The sequence below is a fragment of the Pinus tabuliformis genome, chromosome 6 (assembly GCF_031772625.1).
Source record: "Pinus tabuliformis cultivar Carrire ecotype Pingquan chromosome 6, CPIR1, whole genome shotgun sequence".
Lineage (NCBI taxonomy): Eukaryota > Viridiplantae > Streptophyta > Pinopsida > Pinales > Pinaceae > Pinus > Pinus tabuliformis.
In genome coordinates, this window is record NC_142292.1 from 88,148,760 (window position 1) to 88,171,366 (window position 22,607).

The following is a 22,607-nucleotide window of genomic DNA, read 5'->3' on the forward strand; positions in this document are numbered from 1 at the left end:
TGATCTGATCCTAAAATAGATTAGGGAAACGGTTAGCACTACCATTCGAAAATCTTCCCTCAAATCCCCCTTCTACTACAAACTGGAGGATTCTATGTAGATTAGACTTGCAGAGTCTTGTTCCTCAGGGCTTAGTCAGGAAAGTTTCCATTATGGATCATGAACTAGACTTCTGGCATCCTCCACCCAAGGGATTTCTAAAATTCAATATTGATGGGGTTTCCAAAGGTAATCCGGGCAAGGCAGGCCATGGTAGGGTGTTAAGGGATGATAGAGGAGACATTTTGTTTATCTTCCATGGCCACTTGGGAAAGGATACCAACAACATGGTGGAGTTAATGGCCATGGAATACTGTCTTGAATTCCTGGTTCAAGAAAATCGCCTAAATACAATCATTGAAGCTGACTCCGAGCTGGTCATTAACTCAGTCAAAAGAATAAGCTGGGGAACAAAACCGGAAAAAGCGTCTACAAAAGGAGGGTAATTCAAGTCTTCCAACGTATTCAAAGTCATCTTCAGAGACTGAGAACAGTCAATTTCACACATGTGTGAAGAAAAGCTAATAAACTAGCATATTTGCTAGCCAATCACAGAGTGATCTACACAGATTATAGGCAGTGAGGAATTGGCGAGAGTTCCCTAGAAACAGAGTAAAGACAGAGTGTCAAAACCAAGCTAATGAAGACTACACAGTGTTCCTTAAAGAGCCATGGAGGCGGGTACAGTTAACCAGCATGCTTACAATGGGGTCTTTTGAAAGCGGTCTGGAGAGGTTAACTGGCGTTTCTCAGATTAATTGGTTCACTAAAGTATCCAGTTGTATGGACGAGGAGGAAAGGGTTTCAGGGGTTGCAGGAAGGCAAGTGCCGCATGCTTCACGTATCGGGTCAATGAGGGTTGACGATGCAGACAACCGGGAGTAGATGACTTATAAAGATCGCGATACCAGAGATTTCCTTTTTTTCCCTTTTTACCGCGACTTGAGTGGTTTTCAGTTGATCGGGGCCCTCATAAGCGGGAAGCGGTTTTCTCCCTTTCGGGAGAGATCCCACTCGGTGAAGTCCACGTGGCGGTGGGGTCGGGAGGAAATCCACCCTTATCACGCGCTAGCTTCCATGAAGGTTGGCAGTCGCGATATTTATATCCATCGTTGGATCTCACAAGGTGATTCAATGGTTCAGATCGCTCGTGCAGGTTTGCAGATCCTTGTGGTAAATGGTGAGTAGCTTTTCATAGCGATTTGGTCTACAGCCGTTAGATCAATCAACAAGGTTCAATGGTCAAGATTAAAGAGGAAGGCTAGGTTGGCGGGAAAAGAAAGTCCCAGGGGAAAAAAAAGAAAAAAGGGCTTACCGGGTTGACAACCATACCAAAGTTTAAGTATTCGGGTGGATTTATTGCCTTTATATGTAAACAACCACATGTTCTTTTCGGGTCCGAATCCATGTGTTTTTTCTTTTGAGAAATGTAAAGGTTAACGATAGGGTGTAGGGAACAGTTTTGATGGGGTTTTTCCCCATTCACTGACCTTGAGAGTTCTGATGTATTCTATGTACTTTATTTTTAGATTAATGAATTGGAAGGTTCGACTCTTGCATTAACAAAAAAAATGGTCGAGATCACTTTGACAAGGATCACTCGAACTAGCCGTTGGGAGATTTATCTTTAAATAGGAGGTCAATTTTCAGTTGAGAGCATTTTTGATCTTTGAGTCGTGTGCTAAGTGAAAGCTCTCTTGTAATCTTTTTTCATGAGCAATAAAGAAAGACTTTGGGGTTAATTTCTGCCAGTGTTACTCTTCGTGGAAATGTTGTAAGATGTGTTATTTTCATGCATAGATTTCCTTTCAGCCATTGATGATAGCTTTATGAAGAGTGATTTAAGCACATGTATATTGCTTGGTCACTGGGGTTTGAATGGTAATTTAAGTCCTGAATATAATGGCAGGTATCTCTATTAAATATGAATTTTATTGTCAGTTTCTCGCTCTACGTTAATGGTGGAATTGAGTTGTGCAGGGAATTTTGATTTTTAGATCATCGGGCATTCAGGGAAGTTTTCAGTTGGACCAGCCAACTCCCGATTAGTATTTTCTAAAGAGCCCAGTTTGATTGAATCCCAGGCTTATCATAAGAAGTTTCATTGTTGATGCATGAAGGGTCTTGGGCGAAGCACCTCCGTTTCAATTTAAAATTTTAAAAAATTTCTGTGCTAAATTGATAAATATGGCTTTTCAAAGCCTTAGATTATCAGATCTGGGAGCGGAGTTGGACTCACACTCGCCAGATCTGGTAGATCTGCTACTCTTGTGCATAGATCTGTAATTTTTTTTAATTTGTCTGACTTAGGGTTTCTGGGGTTTCAATTTTTTGGTATATCAGATTTCTGGGTGTTTGTGTTTTCAGGAATAGGTTGTAGATCTGGAGGAAAAATTTGATTTTGAAGCCAGATCTAGGCCCTGGAGGGTAAGATCTGGCCTCAAAACTAGCTCTTGTAGAGGCATTATTTTTGCGGTCCAAGGGTTTTAAAATATCTTAAATCTGGAAATAGTTTTGCAGGGGTTTCAATTAATAAATCTGAAGCAAAACATAACATCTTAATCTGGAAATTTCTGGGTTTTTTTGGGTTGTCCTCCTGAGGCTTCTTCGAAATAATTTTGAATTTCTGTCTTCTGCCTGGGGTTTTCAATTTCTCTGCTGTAGAAAAATTTCGAAATTTTCTTTAAGGCCGAAACCCTCACTTGCTCATCCCTATCCTATACGCTGTTGTCCTTACACTCATCAACCCACAAACCCTGCGGCTTTCCTCTTTGATCCCTCATGCAGTGCCATCTTCCCTTCTCATTTATGCAGTCTCCTTCAACGCTGCTCTTTCCCTTCTGCGTCTTCACTCCACGCTATCCATCAAGCTGCCATCTATGCTGCCATACTCCCTTCTGTCTACAGCCCTCCATAAGTGGCAGCTTCCTCCATGCGTCCATGCCCACTTGCGTGCGGCCTGTCCATACCTTTCATCGCTCTCCCACATCCCTCCAAACTCTCCCACGCATACCTTCTACCATCCTCATTGCTTGCACGCTGCCTGGTAAACCCACGATCATCATGCTCTCTCCCCTCTTTTACTATGTGCATTCTTAAAGCCGCGTCTCCCTTCGCTATCTCTCCCTCAAATCCATTCACTAAACCCTTCCATGCTGCTCCAAACCTGCAAACGAATTTGTTGAACCCGCGCTTCTTCTCCATTCCGCCACAACTCCCTTCCCCTCATCGTAGCTCCATCCTTGTCCACGTTGAGCTCCACCTCTCCACGCTTCAAACTTGCGTAGTTGCTCCTTGTTGCCATTGTCTAACCTGCATCAGAATTAAACGATCAAATGCGTGAAGTTTCCATCGACCTGCTCTTCATTTCCGCTATTGAACACCTGCCTAGCATATACAAAACGCTTCGATTTTTTTTTTTGTATTGGCTTTTAGGTTTTAGTCAATTGTTTAGCATATTCGACTTTCCCTTTTGATTTTCATTTGTATTATTATGATTTGATTTTTTTTTTTTTATTGTGATTGTGTAGTTTAACTTTGGTTTTTATTCCTTTTCTAATTTTCAAATTCGTATTTTATTTTCATTTTGATTTTTCCCTTTTATTTTTAAATTTTAAATTTACTTTTGTTTTCATTTCCTTTTTTATGATTTTGATCATTTTTAAAATGTAAAAATCCTAAAAAATGTCTAAAATATTTAAAATCCAAAAACATTAAAAAATAAAAAAAAATAAAAAAAATCTAAAAAAGGGACTTCACATTACTTGTGACTTTGAGAAATCCTAAAGTATTAAATCGGAATAAATTTCACATTTAAATTTATTTATTTTTTTAATGTGGCCTCTGGCCCATTAAGTCTAGTTTCCTAAAACTTAGCACGTCAAGAAATTCTCCTAAGGAATAATTAAGTTGTCAATTTTTATTTCCTTCTTGGTGTCTTTTTTGCTAAGGATAAAATTTGAAAGAAAACTTTTGTGGTATAGTTAAATGTGGTTAAATTTTTATATCTAAATTTCCTAGATCTGGGTCATTAAGCATAATCATCTAAATTCTAGGATCTGAACTGGTTAGCTTTTAAATTTTGTGGTTGATTAAGGTATTGGTATCTCTTGAAATTTAATTGCTAAAATATCTTGCATCTATTGAAATTGATCACCATTGCTTGAATTATTTGATCTGTGATTACATGTTAGATATATTGCAAATATTTTCAAGCGATTGTTAAAGATTTTTATTGTGGAATTACAAATAGATCTCATTTTCCTAAGCAATAGTAGCTAATCAATTACTTGATCATCAACTCCCTAAGGCACTGGTATTAATCATTTAAAATCAAATCAAATTCTAAGCCTTAATCAAGTATTTGATTGCCTCGCTGCGTCTCCCGAACCGGTTGATTCCTAGTTGGTTCTCTTTCATCCCATTTCTCCATAAGGTCTACCCCCCTTAGCTTGCTGTAGGGAGACAACTTAAACAGAGAGATCGGGGATCAGGGTGACATCCCCCGATCTGAGCATTGTCGCAGTGCCTAGACAATTTGTGCGACAACGCATTCCATATCATTTGCACTTTATTAGGTTAGGCATTTGGTAGGTTAACTAGCTCACTAGTTCTTGAATTTCCAGTTTTTATAGTAATTTTCTGCTATTTTTTATCACATGTTAATAGGGGTATTTTGGAGTGATTCCACTTGGAATGGGATTCTAAGACATCCTACTTAATAACAAAAATTTTCCCATCCAATTTGCATTTGATTTACTTGGGCATTCGACAAGTTATCTCCTCCTGTAGTAAAACAGAGCCTCCTATAGCACTTCCTGTAGCACTCTTGTAGCACGTGTAAACTTCACTAGATTTGCTCCAAAAGATTGATTTTTGTCTCTTAGGTTTGAATACTGACCCCTAGGCTCTAAATCCATGATTAGTGAAGAATAAATACCACTTAGGACTTTCCTTTTTACAAAGTAGATTAGGCCTATTGCCTTGAATTCATGATCTTAGGATTTCAATTACAAATTGTTGTCCTTACATAGGATTAGTTTCTTTTCAAGGAAACTTTTCACATTCGGCAATTTAGACTAATGATTCACATTGTTGGAAGTAGCACAAGGTTTACATAATGAAAATAGACAAGTATTTTTCATTCCTACAAATAACATAACCTTTACCTTCTTTCAATTAGGATTAGTGTTTACATTTGAGTAAGCAACATTTCCATTTTTGCAATTAGTTTAGGCTTTGATTTCATGACATTCACTCCATTACATCAAATCAATGAAAGAAGGACACATTGTATGTTGCACATATAGTGTCGACACCTCTTAAGTTTGTATGAACCCCAGGTTGATAATTTAAGTTGGTAGCCTTGGGAGTTGCAACATTCTTGTTGCAATACTGGGACTCATCACTTTTTGGTGTCGTTGCCAGGGAGGTGTCAAAGCATGCATTGTTTTCTGCAAGAACAAAAAAATTCGTTAAGCATATTTCATTTCAAAGGCATAAAAAATTGCATTGCATTAGGCATCTTTCATTTAAAGAATAAAAAATTGCATTGTATTAGCATTCTCATTCAAACTTTTTAATAAAAACAAAAAATTACTTCTCCAACACCAAAAACCCCGATTTGACCACACGGTGTAGTAAGAGCCACATCACTATCCACTTTTGTAGGTAGAAGAAGAGGAGGTGACATAGAAGGTAGAAGAAATGGATGGAGATGATGACAATGAAGAAGATCCTCTTGGATTTCCCATTCAATATATTGATGTTAGTATGCATATGAAGAACATCCCTCCACCTTTCCTTCCCAAATTCCATGGTATGAGGTCAGAGGATCCAGAAACCTTTCTCTTTGAATTCAAAATCCTTTGTAGATATCATGGTTACTTATTAAACACTAAAAAACTGAGATTGTTTCTCACAACATTGAAGGATAGAGCTCTTAAATGGTTCATGAGTTTAGGGACTAGTTCAATAAGATCATGGAATGATATGAAAATATATTTCTAGAAAAATATAAAGACCATGATCTTAAAGAATAAATATTTAGAATGACTCAAAAATAAGATGAGAACCTTGAGGATCTAATAGGGAGGTTTATGTATAATATTAAGAGGGAAAAATTACATCATTTAGGATTTGACACACTAAAAACCTTCTTAGAACAATTAGGGACAAATGGATTGATCTCCTTGATCTCATGAGTAGAGGTGATGTATACCAATTATCATTTGAAGATATTTGTGAAACATTCAAGTGCATATCAAAACGAAAGATAAGAGTAAGTAAATCAATATCAAGGTTGGTAAGTCAAGTTGAACTTGGAAATTTACTTGATAACTTTAAAACATAAAGTCTTAGCAATAGAAGCGAACAAGTATAAATGTTAAGAATGCAAGATGAGCAAAAAGAAGATGTTGATATTTGTGTTGTCCATGTAGAATCACATCCTATTAAATATTTCCCATCATTACCAAGGTTGAAGGAATTTTACCAAGAGGACAATGGAGCAAGTCGATCATATAAGCTATGTTATGTAGCTCCAAGAAAACCATGGCAGCTTAGTCAACTTGATATGATGCAAGGACCTAATTCACAATTTCAAGCTTATGCACATCCATCTCAAAGTAACTAGAACACACCCTTTCCTTGGCAACCTTGGCCATCTCAACCCCAAAACCAATCTTGGCAACAAGGTTTGTAAGAACCTTATGGGAGAAATCCAAAATATCCTCAATATTTTCCTCAATATCCTCCATACCCAACTCCATGTTATCCCTACCATCCACCTCCACCACAACCACAAACCCAACCACATTCATCTTAAAGATCCACTCCCACTCAACTACCTATACCACCATTTCCAAGCCTACACAAGGAAGTAGCTCAACCCACTTACAATGCCAAGGTACAACGCTTCCAAACATTTCCTCTTGATCTAAATGGTATTCGTCTTAGCTTAGGAAGAGTATTGCAAAAAAAACATTCTCTTGATGTCATTGAAGGAACACATTAAAAAAGAAGAAGAAAAGAAGATTCAAATGAGAAGACCAAAGAATCATGGGTTGCACTTGATGAAGAGCAGATATCATAATCAAAGATTGAGAAATTTCCCTGATGTTTACCATCAGATCCTCCATGTGTTCAAGAGAGTAATAAAAAAAGAGAGGAAGATTTGAATGTCATGGTAGAAGAATACATGAAGAATGATTGAGATGAGAAAGCAAACCAATGGCATCGAAGCTATATTGAGGTTTGGTTCTATAAAATCAACAAGATGGAGCATCACTCTCTTCTTCAACAGTGCTTGATATCATCAAGATCAAAGCATTTGTTCCCTAAAATTCAGATACATGTCAAAACATATATTTCAAGCCTACACATTAGTTTATCTGTCATCTTGATGTGCACATGGCTCCATCGGAAGTATTCCTATACTTGAAAGAGAATTTGTTTTTTCAAGTAGAGTAGGATAGAAAAAAGAAATTAAAAAAATGAAAGAATAAGAGGAAAAATAAAATCTCAGGTGAAAGCCTCCTTTGAGGCGCCTAGACAGACCTACTAGTTGAAAACCTCATTGAGGTATCTAGTAGTCCTAAAAGAAAAAAATGAAAAAAATGAAAAAATCTTTGCTCCATGTATCTCTTTGATGAATGCACATGCTCTTCGATTGTTTTAGGAATTGAGGGACGAGAGTGGAAGGCGATTGGAGGGAAGAGAGCTGAACGAGGGTTTGCAATAGGGAAGTAGTGCTGGTAACCATGGAGGCGTGAGGAGGGGGAGTTTCACTCCCTCCTATAGTCATGCAGTTGCGAACATCGGCAAGGAAGCTGGTTCGAACCGCTTCAAGAAACCAATGTAGGCAGAAACTGAGAGCATCAACATAGAAAAACAGAAAAACATCAGATCACATGAACAGGAAGAGAATCGGGAGAAGGTCAGGAGAGAGAAGAGAATAGGAGGAGGTAGTCAGAGAGCTGAGCACAAGAATATGACAATGTTCTGCAAACCTAGGTCAACAGTTACACCCTGGGTTGTATTAAGTGATCCAACGCTATAGGTGCACAGGGATCACATGGCGGCATATGCGGTAATATGAAAATTTATGGGGATATGGCCAACGGAGAAGGCTTTACATGCTTGGATAACAAACCACTGGAAACCAAAGGGGGAAATAAACCTTCACCTTGAGTCCAAGGGCTTCTTCACAATGGTGCTCACAAACTTAGAGGACAAAGACAGAGTGTTCGAAGGAGGACCATATTTTTATGCTACTGCAGGCTTCTACATGCGAAAATGGGTGATGAATTTTGTCTCGGAACGAGAGACATTCACATCAGTACTAGTATGGATAAGGCTCTACTCCCTACCTTTATATTATTGGCTGCCAGAATCCTTAAAAGGAATAGGCAATAAATTAGGTCATTTTTTAAAGATATCAGATGGGAATTTGCGAGGAAAATACACCTCCTTTCCACGAATATGCGTAGAAATGGACCTATCTGGAGCACTTCTGGATGAAATTATTCTAGAAGTATATGATGAAGAATGGGTGTAGGCGGTGTACTATGAACATGTCCTATTCAGATGTCACAAAAACCATGAACACGGGCACCTCTTTAGAGACTGCCCATTAAACAAACTGGAGAAAAATATTAAAAACTACATAGGCAAAGATCACGAAGGCTTTACAAAGGTGGGAGGCAAAGGGAAAGGAGGGAAAAAGAACCAGAAGAAAACCAACAAGGATAAGCAACCAAGTCATAACAACTTCCAGATTTTAGAAGAAGAAGGTGGGAACAATGGGATGAACTAGGTACTGGAGGATAAACCTGCAGAGAAGGAAAAAGATGATAGCATGGAGGATATACCTGAAAACAACAAACTAAAGGAGGATCTGCCAAGCACTATGGAACCTGACACGGACCATGAGATGACACCAAGCGAGGTGGGAACGGAGGACCATGATCTATAGGAAATTCTTGAAAGGGAGAAGCTCGATCTAGAAAAGTTCCTGAAGCATGGAACAACCAAAGGGGTTGGCTGCCTACCACAAGAGGAGTTTGATAGAGTGCAATAACTATTCCTTTGGAGATCTCAAGCAAAGGGTTATGGAGTCAAAATAAACCATGATATATAGGAAAACAGAGGGGTAAAAACGATGGAGGTAACATTGGGACACTCTCCTAAAAACCCAGGCAAGAAAATAGGAAGGAAAAGACAGAGTGAGCTGCTGACAGAGTGTGGGAAACTTATGATCAACTCAGGTAAGATGAAAGACCTTACTAGTTACTCATTTACAAACCTTTCTTAATGAAGCTCAAGCCCTGGAATATTAGGGGTCTAGGAAGTAAAAGGAAACAAAGAAACCTTAGCAATAGAATAAAAGAAGAAAAACCAAATATGATGTTTATCCAGGAAACAAAATGTTCAATAGATAAAATAAGAGAGATTCATAGCAAATGGCTCATAAAGTATGAATATATAGAATTTAAAGCAAACAACACAGCCGGAGGGATTCTTACACTTTGGAACCCCCAGAAATTTGGAATCCTAGATGCTGAAGCATCCAGGAACTACCTTTCGATGGTGATCCAACCTTTGGGTGATAAACAAGTCTATTTGATCAAAAATGTCTATGGTCCTCAAAAACTTGAAGACAAACTCAGGCTTCTTATCTCACTAGAGGAGCTAAGAGAAAGACATCCTGATATGCCATGGATTCTAGGAGGGGACTTCAATATGATTAAATATCTTACAGAAAAAAAGGTGGGACCAGAACTCTAGGTAGAGACTCCATTTCCTTTCAGAACTTCCTAAACGACATGAGGCTAGTGGATATGAAGACAAAAAATGGCACCTTCACCTAGAATAATAAGTGGGGAGGGGCCTCTCAAGTTGCCTCTAAACTGGATAGATTCATAATCTCTGAGGACCTCATTCTCACTGGCCTTGACCTGTCTGCTTTAATCCTCCCTTTTGGAGGCTCAAATCACTGGCCTATCCAACTTGAAGCTTCTTTTATAGGCACTCCGAGGAACAAACCTTTTAGGTTTGAAAATGTTTGGCTCACCCACCCTGACTTCATAAGAAATATTGGAAAATGGTGGGCAGAAGATATGCGTGTTCAAGGAACTAATATGTTCCTACTGCAACAAAGACTAAAACACATCAAACTCAGGCTTAAGGATTGGAACAAAAATGAGTTTGGTAATATTTTCAAAGCCAAAAAAGAAGTTGAACAGAAACTACAGGGAATCAATCAAATCCTCATCATAGATGGCTTTATCGAGGAAAAGAAAATATAAGCTAACTCTCTTCAACAGGAATGGGAAGACAGATTCCAACAAGAGGAGATCTTCTGGAGACAGAAATCGAGAGTGCAATGTTGACATAGCTTGTCATTGATGCCAATATGGCCATATAAGAAGAACCAAGAGGAGCTGCAAGAGGAGCCATATCGGAGGAGCGCTGCTTGTAACACATGCCCAAGAAGCACCTATAGGAGCGTTGCTTATAATATATGCCAAAATAGAGCTATCAGAGCCATACTTATAGACAATGCATATATGCCAAAGAAGAGGAGAAAACGGAGAAAATGGAGCAGACAGAGCCATGGAGGACGTAAACAGAGCCATCAGAGAAATGGAGGAAGTAGACAAAGGTTTCGGGAGCAGATAGGGCATATTACACTATCGAGAGCTATCAGTGCATGCAATGCCAAAGGAATACACTATTGGGAGCACATACCATATATATGCCACAAACTCATGTATCAGCGGAAAAAACATATATATACGTGCATTCACACTATCGAAGGCAGAAAGACTTGTATATATATGTATTTACCCATTGGCAGAAAAAACCATACATATATGCATTTAACACTATCGGAGGCGCAAACGAAGGCCAACACATATATATAAGAAAATACACTATCGGAGGCAGAAAGCGGACTTGAAACTTTATGCAGGGGAGTGTTGAGTTGTATCGGGCCCGGCACATAATATTATATCGCATCAGAACTTTGGGAGCGGGAGTTACAATATGTCAAGCGGTCCATTGCGATCACCAATAGCGATTAACGATGTCACATCGGACCTTCGCCAAGAGCAACCCCCGATTGCGATACATATACACGCGAACCCTCCGCAACATTGTGCTATGGGTTAATAAAGTATCACATCCGCCCATCACAATGCTACACAGAGGGCTATCCGACTACAAGCGCTGATTACGATTATATTGCGGACCCGATACAGTATAGATGCGGGTATAAAATTTCTTGAAGTCCTCCCTTTAGCCATTTTTTGCTTGTTTTTGCTCATATTTCCTATGTAATTGAATGTTTGGCTTGCGTGGCGTTTGGAGGCAGAAATACACTACGGCTCCTGATAGTTTAGGAGGCTGAACTAACATCGATGGCGATTACGATTAGGACGTGGCAGGTATGATAAACGAAACAGTCTCTATGTATGCCTGCTATCATGAGAAAACAAGAGCGCTGTTACAATTTTTGGAATATGTGTCCTCTACGTATGAATCGGTCCTTGCCATTTGAATCAACGTGTCTCAGGAGTGTTGGTGAAGCATGAAAAGACAGAGGAAACCACAGAGACCAAAGAGGAATCCACAATGACCAAGGAGAGAAGCCGAAAGATCAAGAGAGTCAGAGGAAATGACAACGACCGAGGAGGAAGCCAAAGAGGCGATGGAAAGCGGAAATGAAGAGTTAGAGGCATCTGAAATACTTAAAAATAGAAAATCAAGGTGAGATGGGTGTTGATGCATGCATACTCAGTGAGAGAGGAAGCCAAAGAACATGCAAGAGGCAGGAGATGCCAGAGAAGCAAGAGAACAGGAGAAAAGCAGAAGCTCAGCAGGATTGGGAGCAGAGAACTGTAGCATAATAGTTTATATTAGGTTTGGGTTGGAGCCCAAGAGGTTGGAGCCTCAGAACTAAACAAGATTGAAATCCTTGGGAGTTGGTGCTCCTGAGTGCAGAACTATTGCAAGATAGAGTTGGTGCTCTGGAGGTTGGAGCCTCATTGAAGTCCAAGTTGGAGCTTGGCAACTAATTGCAACCAGTTATATATATATTGTATTTATTTCATTGCATTGTTTTGTGTTAATAAAAGCATTAATTCCAACTATCTATTTCTATGTTCCATATATATATATATATATATATATATATATGTATGTATGTATGTGCTTTCGGTAACAACAAGAACAACAAAAAGAAACACTGAATCACCCCCCTCCCCCAATATTTCCAAAAATTGGTATCAGAGCGGGCTTATTCATATTAGCCTAACATCTTGAAGAAGGATTCATAGCCATGATGAGAAATCACGAAGCATTAGGAAGACCTCCTCTGTTCGATGGCACTAATTTTGGTTTCTGGAAAAAGAGAATGACCTACTACTTAATATCCCTTGGACCTGAAGTTTGGCATTTCATTCAAAATGAGTACCAAATTCCTCCCACTCTTCCAACAGATCAAGATGAGAGGAAAGCCTATATTGTAAATGCAAAAGCCTTAAACTCCATCACTAGTGGAATCACTTATTCTGAGTTCACAAAAGTCATGAATTGTAACTCTGCCAAAGAAATGTGGGATAAGCTAGTTGGATTATACGCTGGAGACTCTAAAGTCAAGAAGGCAAAGATTCAAACTCACAAAAGGCAATTTGAAAGTTTGAAGATGGAAGATGAAGAAGATATTGCAGCATATCTCCTTCGAGTAGCTGAAGTGGTCAACTCCCTTAAAGGATTGGATGAAAAAATTGAAGAAAGTACCATTGTTCAAAAGGTATTAAGATCTCTTCTAGACAGATTTGACTCCAAAATAAGCGCCATAGAAGAAGCAAAGGATCTAGATACTCTCAAGATGGATGAACTCCATGGAATCCTCATTGCCTATGAGATGAGGAAAGGTGGCCCAAGCTCCAAAGTTGAAGCATTCAAGGCTTCAAAATCAAAGAAGGGGAAAGAAAGGAATGACTATAGTGATGACTCCGATGTGGAATCCGAATTGGCTCAATTTGTACGAAATCTGAAGAGAGGATCTAAGCTAAAAGGTAAGTACCCTCTTATCTGTTTCAAATGTGGAAAAATAGGTCATTATGCTGCAAAATGTCCTCATAAACATGATAGTGATGATGAAGGAAATTCTAAAATAATGGCACATAAAAAGAAAGGGTTCAATAAGAACTTCTTCTCTAAGCAAGATGAGTCTGATGAGGATGAATTTGTAGTCATCAAAAGGAAAATAGATGAGGAAAGTGACCATGATGAAAGCCAAGATACATTATTCATGGCATTCACAGATGAAGATGTTTCAGGGCTAGAAGGAAGTGTAGATGAATTGTTAATAAGTGCCATTGAAGAAAATGAGAAATTGCGGAATAAAATCATTTCTATCAAGGTAGAAAACGAGGAAACAAGAAGAAGAAAAGATCTATTGGAAACAAAGCTAAAAGAAAAAGAAGAGACTTGTGAAGAACATGAAGCCGAAATAGTATCTCTGAGGAAGGAATTGGAGCAAGTCGAAAAGAGTTGGAAAAGCTCTCAAATACTTGAGACTATCCTAAAAAGTCAAAAACCTCAACATGACAAGTCTGGAATAGGATTTAAAGGAGAATCATCAAGCACTAAGAATAGTGTGAAAAGCTATGCCGATGCACTTTCCAGCAATCCAAAAGAAGAAAAAGTATGCCATCAAAAACACATCCCAGATCTAAAGAATGAAGAGAGAATTACTACAAAGAAGAATGTGGAGTCAAATCAGGGATACTACAAAAAATACAAACTAGTATTCCACCAAAGGCCCATCTCAAATCCAAAGAATGAGGCAGGAGTAATTCCAAGGAAAAAAATCGACTCAAACCGTGGCTAGTACAACAAGTACAAAACTATCTTTCTTGGACACTATTTTCATAGTAAAAACTTTGGTCATCAAGCCAAACATTGCATGGCTCGCAGAAGTGAAACACCAAAGCTAAAGGACCGATTAATCAATTCATATGCCTCCAAAAGGCAGGGACAAATCAAAACCTTCAATTTGTTTGATCCCTTGACCAAATTTGATTTGATTTGCTCATTATGCTACAATAATAGACACTTTGAACAAAACTTCCCACTCAAAGGAAGAAAAGCGAGTAGTGAGAAATCCAACATGGATAAATGTGGCCTGGCTCTATATGCTCAAAATAATGAGAATCATTGGTTTGTGGATAGTGGGTGCTCCAGACACATGATAGGGGACAAAAGGAAGTTTGTCTCATTGAGAAAAAAGGAAGGAAATGTGTCCTTTGGAAATGGATCCGACAGAATTGCGGGAAAAGGAACTGTTACTCTTATCAATGGAAAAGGAAAAGCTCAAGATGATCTGCTAGTAGACGGGCTCAAACACAACCTCCTGAGTGTCAACCAAATCTGTGATCAAGGACATAAGGTTGTCTCCAATACCAAATACTATGAAATAAGGAACTCTTCCTCAGGGGAACTTGTGCTGAAAGGGGTTAGAACACCAGACAATATTTACATTCTGAACAAGATTCAAGAAAATAAATGTTTCCTAAGTCAGACAGATGAGAGTTGGCTATGGCACAAGCGACTTGGACATACAAGCTTTGAAAATCTGATCAATATCAGCAAGATTAGAGTTGTACGAGACATCCCAAGGCTATTCAAACCAAATAAGGAGTATGTGGTCCATGTCAACATGGAAAGCAACCATAACCAACTACAAGATAAAGGAGATCTCTACATCAAAGCCCTTGGAGATCATCCATGCTAATTTGTGTGGACCAACTAGAAATCAGGCACTCCAAGGAGAAAGGTACTTTGTGTTATTTGTTGATGAATATACTAGAATGATGTGGATATATTTTATAAAATATAAATATGAAACTTTTGAGTGTTTTAAGAATATAAAAGCTCTTGTAGAAAATGAAAAAGACTCAAAAATTAAGTGCCTCAGAATAGACAGAGGGGGAGAATTCACATCAAAAGGTTTAATGAGTTTTGTAATTTTCATGGAATTAAAAGGGAATTCTCTACTGCCAAAACACCACAGCAAAATGGGGTATTTGAAAGAAGAAATAGGACACTTAAAGAAATGGCAAGAAAAATGTTATTAGCAGCAGACTTGCAGCCAAAATTCTGGAGAGAAGCAGTCGGGACAACTGTCTATACCTTGAATCTGATGCAATTATGACCAAATTGTGAAAAAACTCCTTATGAATTATGGAAAGGAAGACCTGCTTCAGTAAAGTACTTCAAGATATTTGGAAGCAAGTGCTTCATAAAAATCAATGATGGCTCACCAGGAAAGTTTGATTCTTGGGTTGATGAAGGGATATTCCCTGGATACTCTACACGGAGCAAAGCCTACAAGTGCTACAATTTTCGACTAAAGAAAATAGTGGAAAGCATTGATGTAAAGATTGATGAAGACCTTCTAGAAAAATAAATTGAAGAACATGAAGATGATCTTCTCATTGAAGAAGAAGAACCTAAAGAAGAAGAAATAGATGAGGAAGAAGAAGAAGAGGAGAAAGAACCACCTCATACCCCTTCAAAGATGAAGTTTATCCAGAAATATCATCCAGAAGAGCAGATTATTGGCAATAGAGATGAAGGGATGCAAACCCGAAGAAGGATGACAATTACACCAAAGAGAAACGTTACTGCCCTTCTATCTATGATAGAACCAAAAACATTTGCGGAAGCAAGTAAGGATCCTCATTGGGTAAAGGCCATGGAAGAAGAAATGTCCCAAATTGAGAAGAACGAGACATGGGAGCTGGTACCTCGTCCAAAGGACAAAAACATAATAGGAACCAAATGGGTGTTCAAAAATAAAATGAATGAAGAAGGACAGGTTATCAGAAACAAGGCAAGGCTTGTCTGCAAAGGCTATTCACAAATTGAAGGAATTGACTTTGAAGAGACATTTGCACCAATAGCTCGTATGGAAGCTATCAGGATGTTCTTGGCATTTACTTGCTCAAAAGGATTCAAAATCTATCAAATGGACATAAAATCAACATTTCTAAATGGGGAACTCAAGGAAGAAGTCTACATGGAGCAACCAGAAGGGTTTGATCTAACAGAAGGAAAGGACTTAGTCCGTAAGTTGAAAAAGGCTTTATATTGGTTGAAACAAGCTCCTATAGCTTAGTATGCAAGATTGGATCACTATCTACAACAACAAGGCTTCAAAAAGGGAGTGGCTGGAAGTAATCTATACATAAAGACAGATGAAGGGTAAATTACTAGTTACTCTTGTTTATGTCGATGATCTGATTTTTGCTAGCAATAATGATGAAATGAGCCATGAATTTTCTCAAAAGATGTCAAAAGAGTTTGAGATGTCAATGATAGGAGAGCTATCTCACTTTCTTGGACTTCAAGTATCTCAAACCAGAGTAGGATTGTGTATATCTCAAGCCAAATATCTAAAAGACATGCTCAAAAGATATGGAATGGATGACTGTGCACCCATGAGCACACCTATGACCACAAACTGCAAATTGAGCAAAGATGATGAATCCCCTCCAGTAGATGCAACTCATTACAGGTCAATAATTGGAGCCCTTTTATACTTAACAACTACAAGACCAAACATAATGCAGGCAGTAGGAATGGTGGGAAGATTTCAATCTGCTCCCAAACAATCCCATCTATTAGCTGTAAAAAGAATTATCAGATATCTGAGAGGAACTCCTGATTTCGGTCTTTGGTACCCTAAGAGCTCAACACTGACTGTAACTGCATACAACGATGATGATTGGGTTGGAAGTGTAGATGATCGGAAAAGTACTAGTGGAAATGCGTTCTTCATAGGAGACTGTTTAGTATCCTGGCTCAGCAAAAAACAGTCATCCATATCATTATGCACAACCGAAGCCAAGTATATAGCTGCAACAGATTGTTGTACTCAAATGCTATGGATGAAGGAAGCTCTAAAAGATGTCAACATAGGTACAGATCAACCGATTACCATCTATTGTGACAACACAAGTGCTATCAGTCTCAGCAAAAATCTAGTGACACACTCAAGGACCAAACACATACCAATCAAGTATCATTTCCTCCGTGAGAAAGTAGCTGAACAAAACATCGTCCTAAAATATATTAGTACTAAGGAGCAAATAGCTGATATTTTCACAAAACCTCTTCCTCGAGAATCATTCAAACATCTTCATCAAAAGATGGGGGTTATTTCTTTAGCATCACTCAAGATCATTCATAACGATGTTGTAGGACAGGATGAGTAGCTTGACAGGGGGAGTCCGTATGCATTCCTTTGCCATTGATGTCAAAGGGTGACAGTAGAAGAATATTGCCATCAATAACAAAGGGGGAGATTGTTGACATAGCTTGTCATTGATGCCAATATGGCCATATAAGAATAACCAAGAGGAGCTGCAAGAGGAGCCATATCGGAGGAGCGCTGCTTGTAATACATGCCCAAGAAGCACCTACAGGAGCGCTGCCTGTAATATATGCCAAAACAGAGCTATCGGAGCCATACTTATAGACCATACATATATGCCAAAGAAGAGGAGCAAACGGAGCAAATGGAGCAAACAGAGCCATGGAGGATGCAAACATAGCCATCAGAGAAATGGAGGAAGCAGACAGAGGTTTCAGGAGTAGACATGGCATATTACACTATCGGGAGCTATCGGTGCATGCAATGCCAAAGGAATACACTATCGGGAGCACATATCATATATATGCCACAAACTCATGTATCGGCGGCAAAAACATATATATATATATATATACGTGCATTCACACTATCGAAGGCAGAAAGACTTGTATATATATGTATTTACCCATCGGTGGAAAAAACCATACATATATGTGTTTAACACTATCGGAGCGCAAACAGAGGCCAAAGCATATATATAGGCAAATACACTATCGGAGGCGGAAGACTTGGCTGTATGGCAAATACACTATCGGAGGCGGAAAGCAGACTTGAAACTTTATGCACAGGAGCGTTGAGTCGTATGGGGTCCGGCACATAATATTATATTGCATCGGCACTTCGGGAGCAGGAGTTACAATGTGTCAAGCGGTCCATTGTGATCGCGGATAGCGATTAGCGATGTTGCATCAAACCTCCACCAAGAGCAACCCCCGATTGCGATACATATACACGCGGACCCGCCACAACATTGTGCTATGGGTTAATAATGTATCGCATCTGCCCATAACAATGCTACACAGAGGGCTATCCGAATACAAGCACCGATTGCGATTATACTACGGACCCGATACAGTATAGATGCGGGTATAAAATTTCTTGAAGTCTACCCTTTAGCCATTTTTTGCCTGTTTTTGGTCATATTTCCTGTGTAATTGAATGTTTGGCTTGCGCAATGTTTGGAGGAAGAAATACACTACAGAATGCTCCCGATAGTTCAGGAGGCTGAACTAATGCCGATGGCGATTGCAATCAGGACATGGCAGGTTCGTTAAACGAAACAATCTCTGTGTATGCTTGCTATCATGAGAAAACAGGAGCGCTGTTACAGTTTTTGGAATATGTGTCCTCTACGTATGACTCGGTCCTCGCCATTTGAATCAACGTGTCTCAGGAGTGCTGGTGAAGCACGAAGAGACAGAGGAAACCACAAAGACTAAAGAGGAAGCCACAACAACCAAGGAGAGAAGCCGAAAGATCAATAGAGTCAGAGGAAATGACAGCGACCAAGGAGGAAGCCAAAGAGGTGGTGGAAAGCAGAAATGAAGAGTCAGAGGCATTTGAAATACTTAAAAATAGAAAAACAAGATGAGATGGGTGTTGATGCATGCATAATCAGTGAGAGAGGAAGTTGAAGAATAGGCAAGAGGTAGGAGAGGCCAAAGAAGCAAGAGAACATGAGAAAAGCAGAAGCTCAACAGGATTGGGAGCAGAGAACTGCAACAGAATAGTTTATATCAGGTTTAGGTTGGAGCCCAAGAGGTTAGAGCCTCACTGAAGTCTAAGTTGGAGCTTGGCAACTAATTGCAACCAGTTATATATATACATCGTATTTATTTCATTGCACTGTTTTGTGTTAATAAAAGAATTAATTCCAGCTATCTATTTATGTGTTCCATATATATATATATATATGTATGTGCTTTTGGTAACAACAAGAAAAACAAAAAGAAACACTGATTCAGCCCCCCCCATCTCAATATTTCCAACATGCAATGGATTAAAGAAGGGGAAAGAAACACAAAGTTTTTTCACAAGTCAACCGTGGATCATAGGTCTCATAATAGGATTTCAAAACTCAGAGATACTCAAGGGAAGCAACTCAGCACCCACAAAGAAATGGAATCTGCTCTGGTACAACATTTCCAAAGCATAGCAGAGGAGCCTCTCATAGATAGATCACGATTTATCAACAACTTCATAAAGTATAGTCCAAATCTTGTAACTAGAGAAGACAATTATAATCTTAACAGGCCAGTGATAGAAGATGAGGATGAACTGAATCAAATCTACAAAATAACAGCACGGGATCAAGACTGGATCAATCCGATGGTAGATGGATGGATTGCATGGGACCGGGAGAGTTCCTGTGCCTCTGATTCAGATGAAGAGTTGTAACATTGGCAGAATCGACTGCATGAAGTATCCACACTACAGTGCAATATGATGATGAAGTCGTTGCGTTGCGTCTTGTTGGAGGTAAGGAAACTACCCTATTATGATGGTTTAGTTGACGTAGATAAGTTTTTGGATGCATTTGAGCGCAAAGTCCCGGAGGATCACCACTTCCAAGCATTAGATTTGGCTTTACGCACTACGCCTGCACGATGGTGGGTGCACATCAAGATAGTTTTCATGGATGGCGGGGTTACAGAAGAATGATGAGGTTATGATTTGGGCATCCTAACACTCGATTGACTGAGAAATATAAAGGGAAGGATGATCAACATGATTACTTAGAAAAATGGACCAAAGCGTGGGGGACAGAACCACAGCCAGAGTGGGTACACATATTTTTCCATACTTTGGATACAATTCCCATGAACTGGTATATGGAAACGAAGCTCCACCATGGCATCGTGGAGTGGGATATATTGAGGGAATGGTTTTTATTGACCTTCAAATTTGAAGACGGATTCGCAAGAATTGATGAAGCCCTACAGGAGATTAAGGCAGTTATCTTTAGAACGCAGCAAGAATCTATGGAATGGGTCCAACCAGACTGGAGCACCCAACTGCGCCATGCACTGGAATGCTATAATGCGACCATTGAAGAGGAGGATGAAGATCCCATAAACATTAATATTCCAAAGGTAGAGGGGCATCGTGAAGTTGAGGGCCCACAAATAGATAACCGAGACATCACTACGCCGTTGAAGACAAAGCAAGTAAACATTGGTACTTAAGTATCACCGAAGTTTGCAAATATTGGAGATTATTGGGACGATGTTACTGTGGATAAAGTTGTTGAGTTACACCGCGAATACTAGGATCTATTCCCTACCAAGTTTTCAGATTTGAAGGGTATAATTGGCGATTTGGGCATTATGAAGATCACTCTGAAGCTGGATGCGAAGCCTATTAAATAGAGGCCATATCACCTTAATCCTAAATACAAGGAAAAGGTTCACCTAGAGCTGGATAAGATGGTGGAAGAAGACATCATAGAACCGGTTGAAGAATCTGATTGGGTGAGCCCGATGGTGGTTTAGGAGAAGAAGCAGAAGGGTGAGATAAGGATTTGCATAGATCTATGGAAGCTTAATGATGCATGTGTCCATGATCCATTCCTGACATCGTTTACCGATGAAGTATTAGACAATGTTGGAGGGCAAGAGGCCTACTCGTTCATTGATGGGTTTTCGGGGTATCATCAGATTAAGATCGCACCCAAGGATAGGAGCAAAATGACCTTCACGACATAATGGGGTTGTTTTCAATACATTGTGATGTCGTTTGGACTCAAGATGCACCTGCAATATTTTCTTGCATAGTCATCGTAGTGTTCAAGAAGTTCATTCATAAGTTCCTGGAAGTATACTTTGATGATTGGACAATGTTCAGATTAGTAAAGTGCCATCTAGCAAGTCTACACCTGATGTTGGATACATGTTGCAGATACCAGATCGTGCTGAATTTTAAGAAATGCATCTTCTGTGTTCCCTTTGGAATCTTGCTGGGTCATGTGGTGTGCAAGCAAGGGCTGATGGTGGACCCTACAAAGATTGCAATAATTGTGAATTTGGAGGCCCCAAGGAATGTTAAGCAATTGCACGCGGCACTGGGATATTATAGAAAATTTATCAAAGCATATGCTCAAATTACTGCGCCTATGGAGAAACTGCTGAAGAAGGACACAACATTCTGTTGGGATGAAGAATGTCAACATAACTTAGATGTATTGAAAGAAAAGATGGTCACCGCGCCGATCTTGGTATTCCCTAATTGGAAAAAGGAATTTCATGTACATGTGGATGCCTCTTGCGTTGCATTGGGTGTAGTTTTAATGCAAGCCGGTGAAGGAGAAATGGAACATCCTATAGCCTTCGCGAGTAGGAAATTATGAAAGGCCAAGAAGAATTACTCAATGATTGAGCGCGAAAGATTGGCCATGGTCTACGCGCTGCAAAAGTTCATGCATTATCTGTTAGGAGGGCATTTCAAAATGTATACAAATCATTCTGCCTTGAAATACCTGGTCAATAAACCTTTGTTGTGGGGAAGATCTGCAGATGGTTGCTACAATTCCAGGAATATGACTTTGAAGTAATTGTGAAGCCAGGGAGGTTAAATGCGGGACTTGACCATCTGTTGCGGATCGAAATAGGAGAGGAGCTAATAATCTGGAGGAATGGTTTCCAGATGCACATCTCTTTGCAGTACATGTAGCGGATAATCATTTTGTAGACATTATTCACTTTTTGACTACGGGGATGGCATTAGAAGGGTATATAAGTTAGCAAAAGAAGGAACTCGTAGTGCGCGCAACAAATTTTTCAGTGATTGCAGGACATCTGTATAAGATGGGTACAAATGAAATTGCGAAGATATGTGCCAGATTTTGAGAGGGATAATATTCTCGCTGAAGCTCATGGAGGGGCTGCGGGAGGTCATTATGCAAGAAATGTGATTGCGTAGAAGATTTTGTGCGCAGGTCTATGGTGGCCAATGCTGCACAAGGATTCCAAGGCATATTGCAAGGCATGCAATGCATGCAGAGAATAGGTATACCATCTCGAAGGGATAAATTTCCATTACATCCTCAAGTATCTTTGCATCCATTTGAGGAATGGGCGATTGATTTCATTGGGCCAATTCATCCCCTAGGAAAGAAAACTAGTGCACGTTATATCATCACCGCGACAGAATATGGGTAGAAGCATAGCTCGTTAAGGGTTGTACAGGGGCCACGACAATAATTTTTTTTGTTTGAATATGTCTTAACTAGATTTGGCTTCCTGAAAGTGTTGATGAGTGACAGGGGTACACACTTTCTAAATGAGACGATTAACACCCTAACTAAGGAATTCCAGGTCTACCATTAGAAGAGTACACCATATCA